Here is a 5,230-nt window from a genome sequence, read left to right as displayed (position 1 = left end):
TCTGGGCCCTCTCGGTGGAATGTTGTCTAAATAGCTTGCAAGCATATGAATGGTTCATAAGAGACCACATACCACGGTACGAGTAAAGAGTACTTGTCATGAGACGAGGTTGAACGAGGTATAGAAATACCGAAGATCAAACCTCGGACAAGTAAAATATCGTGTGACAAGGGGAATCGGTATCGTATGTAAATGGTTCAGTCGATCACTAAAGTCATCATTGAATATGTGGGAGCCATTATGGATCTCCAGATCCGGATATTGGTTATTGGTCGGAGAGAAGTGTCAACCATGTCTGTATAGTTCGCGAACCGTAGGGTGACACACTTAAGGTTTGATGTCGTTTAAGTAGATATGGAATATGGAATGGAGTTCGAAGTTTTGTTTGGAGTCTCGGATGGGATCCAGGACATCACGAGGAGGTCCGGAATGGTCCGGAGAATAAGATTCATATATAGGAAGTCATATTCCAAGTTTGGAAATGATCCGGTGCATTTATGGCAGGTTCTAGAATGTTCTAGATAAGTCCGGAAGAAATCACCATGGAAAGTGGAGTCCCGGAGGGACTCCACCTTGCATGGCCGGCCAACCCTAAAGGAGAGGAGTCCTAGGTGGACTCCCCAAGGGTGGCCGGCCAACCCCCCTGATAGCGTGTATGCACACGTCCGTTGGGAACCCCAAGAGGAAGGTGTGATGCATATAGAAGCAAGTTTTCCCTCAGTAAGAAACCAAGGTTTATCGAACCAGTAGGAGCCAAGAAGCACGTTGACGGTTGATGGCGGCGAGATGTAGTGCGGCGCAACACCAGGGATTCCGGCGCCAACGTGGAACCTGCACAACACAACCAAAGTACTTTGCCCCAACGCAACAGTGAGGTTGTCAATCTCACCGGCTTGCTGTAACAAAGGATTGGATGTATAGTGTGGATGATGATTGTTTGCAGAGAACATTAGAACAAGTATTGCAGTGGATTGTATTCGATTAAAAGAATGGACCGGGGTCCACAGTTCACTAGAGGTGTCTCTCCCATAAGATAAATAGCATGTTGGGTGAACAAATTACAGTTGGGCAATTGACAAATAGAGAGGGCATGACAATGCACATACATGACATGATGAGTATTGTGAGATTTAATTGGAAATTACGACAAAGTACATAGACCGCTATCCAGCATGCATCTATGCCTAAAAAGTGCACTTTCAGGTTATCATCCGAACCCCTTCCAGTATTAAGTTGCAAACAACAGACAATTGCATTAAGTATGGTGCGTAATGTAATCAATAACTACATCCTCGGACATAGCATCAATGTTTTATCCCTAGTGGCAACAGCACATCCACAACCTTAGAACTTTCATCACCGTCCTGCATTTAATGGAGGCATGAACCCACTATCGAGCATAAATACTCCCTCTTGGAGTTAAGAGTAAAAACTTGGCAAGAGCCTCTACTAATAACGGAGAGCATGCAAGATCATAAACAACACATAGGTAATAGATTGATAATCAACATAACATAGTATTCTCTATCCATCGGATCCCAACAAACACAACATATAGCATTACAGATAGATGATCTTGATCATGTTAGGCAGCTCACAAGATCCGACAATGAAGCACAATGAGGAGAAGACAACCATCTAGCTACTGCTATGGACCCATAGTCCAGGGGTGAAATACTCACTCATCAATCCGGAGGCGACCATGGCGGTGTAGAGTCCTCCGGGAGATGATTCCCCTCTCCGGCAGGGTGCCGGAGGCGATCTCCTGAATCCCCCGAGATGGGATTGGCGGCGGCGGCGTCTCTGGAAGGTTTTCCGTATCGTGGCTCTCGGTACTGGGGGTTTCGCGACGAAGACTATATGTAGGCGGAAGGGCAGGTCAGGGGGCCACACGGGGGCCCCACACAGCAGGCCGGTGCGGCCAAGGGCCAGGCCGCGCCGCCCTACTGTTTGGCCACCTCGTGGCCCCACTTCGTTAGTCCTCCGGTTTTCTGGAAGCTTCATGTGAAAATAGCCCCCTGGGCGTTGATTTCGTCCAATTCCGAGAATATTTCCTTACTAGGATTTCTGAAACCAAAAACAGCAGAAAACAGCAACTGGCTCTTCGGCATCTCGTTAATAGGTTAGTGCCGGAAAATGCATAAATATGACATAAAGTATGCATAAAACATGTAGATATCATCAATAATGTGGCATGGAACATAAGAAATTATCGATACGTCGGAGACGTATCACCCCCCAAGGAAGGGGTGGGAGTCCCACCTTGAGTGGGATTCCCCCTTGGGTAGGTTTTGTCCCTTTGGTAGGTTTTGGTTTCGGGTCTTATTCGAAGACTTGGATACCAACACTTGGGGATTTCCACCTATATATACATGAGGAGAGGGAGGGGGCCGGCCACTTCAAGCCACAACCTTGGCCGCCCCCTTTGTGGCCGGCGCCCAAACCCCTCTCTCCCCAAACCCTAGCGGTTCCCTCCTCCCTCTCTCTCCCACATAGCTTAGGCGAAGCTCTGTCGGAGATCTCCACCACCACCGCCACCACGCCGTCGTGCTGCCGGGATTCCGAGGAGGATCTACTACTTCCGCTGCCCGCTGGAACGGGGAGAAGGACGTCTTCATCAACACCGAACGTGTGACCGAGTACGGAGGTGCTGCCCGATTGTGGCACCGTCAAGATCTTCTACGCGCTTTTGAAAGCGACAAGTGATCATCTACCACAGCAACGAGAGCCTCCTCTTGTAGGCTTTGGAAATCTTCAAGGGTTAGTCTCGTTCATCCCCTCGTTGCTCCCATCTTCTAGATTGTATCTTGGCTTGGATTGCGTTCTCGCGGTAGGAAATTTTTTGTTTTCTATGCTACGAATCCCTACATAGGGGATCGCAACAGTCTTCGAGGGAAGTAAAACCCAAATTTATTGATTCGACACAAGGGGAGGTAAAGAATACTTATAAGCCTTAACAACTGAGTTGTCAATTCAGTTGCACATGGAAAAGCACTAGTAACAGGGGTGATGTGAAAGCAGCAGTAATATGAGAGCAATAGTAACAGTAACACAGCAGCAGTAACAGTAACATAGAGGCAATGGCACCAGAAAATAGTTGATACTACTTCCAATGACATGTAGGAACGAGTATATGATGATGAAAGATGGACCAGGGTTCCCAGCTATCTACACTAGTGGTAACTCTCCAATATCAAGTGACAAGTGTTGGGTGAACAAATTACAGTTGGGCAATTGATAGGATTGAAAGCATTAAGACAGAACATCAAGATTATTAATCATGTAGGGCATGTTTCCATATATAGTTATACGTGCTCGGAATGAGAAACTTGCATAACATCTTTTGTCCTACCAGCCGGTGGCAGCCGGGCCTCTAGGGAATCTACTGGCAATTAAGGTACTCCTTTTAATAGAGCACCGGAGCAAAGCATTAACACTTGGTGAAAACATGTGATCCTCATACCTACGCCTTCCCCTCCAGTTATCCCAGTTGCTGTCACTCTAGGGCCTCGGGTTCCGGACATAGACATGTGCAAACAACTTGTAGATACAAGCAATACTTATAGAGCTTAAATCTAAGATCATGCCACTCATGCACTAGTGACAAGCATTAAACGCAACAAGATTGCAGCAACAATAACTTCACAAACTTAGATAGATAGACTGATCATAATGTAACAATTCATCGGATCCCAACAAACAAAACACCGATTACATCAGATGAATCTCAATCATGTAAGGCAGCTCATGAGATCATTGTATTGAAGTACATGGGGGAGAGAGTACCAACTAGCTACAGCTAGAACCCGTAGTCCATGGGAGAACTACTCACGGAGCATGATGGAGGCGGTGGCGTTGATGGAGATGGCTTCCGGGGGCACTTCCCCGTCCCGGCGGCGTGCCGGAACAGAGATTCTGTCCCCCGAAACGGAGTTTCGCGATGGCGGCGACGCCCCTGGAGTCTTTCTGGAGTTTCGTCAATTGGTGTCGCGGTTTTAGGTCTCGAGGGACTTTATAGGTGAAGAGGCGGCGCAAGGAGGTGCCTGGGGGGCCCACCCCATAGGGCGGCGCCCCCCCTCCAGGCCGCGCTAGCCTATGGTCTGGGAGCCCTGGCCTCCCCTCCGGCTCTCCTTCGGTGTTCTGGTCCGTCTCGGTGAAATATGATGTTTGGCCTTTGTTTCGTCGAATTCCGAGAATATTGCCCGAACAGCCTTTCTGGAACCAAAAACAACAGAAAACAGGAACTGGCACTTCGGCATCTTGTTAATAGGTTAGTTCCGGAAAATGCATGAAATCATTATAAAGTGTGAGCAAAACATGTAGATATTGTCATAAAACTAGCATGGAACATCAGAAATTATAGATACGTTGGAGACGTATCAAGCATCCCCAAGCTTAGTTCCTACTCGCCCTCGAGTAGGTAAATGATAAAAAGAATAATTTCTGTAGTGACATGCTACTTACATAATCTTGATCATACTATTGTAAAGCATATGAAATGAATGCAGTGACTCAAGGCAACGATCTATAGTTTGCTAACAAATAGATAACATATAGCAAAACTTTTCATGAATAGTACTTTCAAGACAAGCATCAAAAAGTCTTGGATAAGAGTTAACTCATAAAGCAATAAATTCTTAATAAGAGGTTTTGAAGCAACACAAAGGAAGATTTAAGTTTCAGCAATTGCTTTCAACTTTCAACATGTATATCTCATGGATAATTGTCAACACAAAGTAAAATAAGAAGTGCAATAAGCAAGCATGTAAGAATCAATGCACAGTTGACACAAGTGTTTGCTTCTAAGATGGAAGGAAGTAGGTAAACTGACTCAACATAAAGTAAAAGAAAGGCCCTTCGCAGAGGGAAGCAGGCATTAAATCATGTGCTAGAGCTTTTCAAGTTTTGAAATCATATAGAGAGCATAAAAGTAAAGTTTTGAGAGGTGTTTGTTGTTTTCAACGAATGGTAGTGGGCACTCTAACCCCCTCATCAAACAGACTTTCAAAGAGCGGCTCCCATGAAGGACGTTATCTCTACCATCAAGGTAGATCATCCCTCTTCTCTTTTGTTTACACATGTACTTTAGTTTTTATTTATGGATGACACTCCTCCCAACCTTTTGCTTACACAAGCCATGGCTAACCGAATCCTCGGGTGCCTTCCAACATTCACATACCATGAAGGAGTGTCTATTTGCAAAATTAAGTTGCTTACTGATGAATCAGGG

This window comes from Lolium perenne, chromosome 3 (assembly GCF_019359855.2).
Source record: "Lolium perenne isolate Kyuss_39 chromosome 3, Kyuss_2.0, whole genome shotgun sequence".
Taxonomy (NCBI): Eukaryota; Viridiplantae; Streptophyta; class Magnoliopsida; order Poales; family Poaceae; genus Lolium; species Lolium perenne.
The sequence above is the reverse complement of the archived record's forward strand: the minus strand, read 5'-3'. Positions refer to the sequence as shown.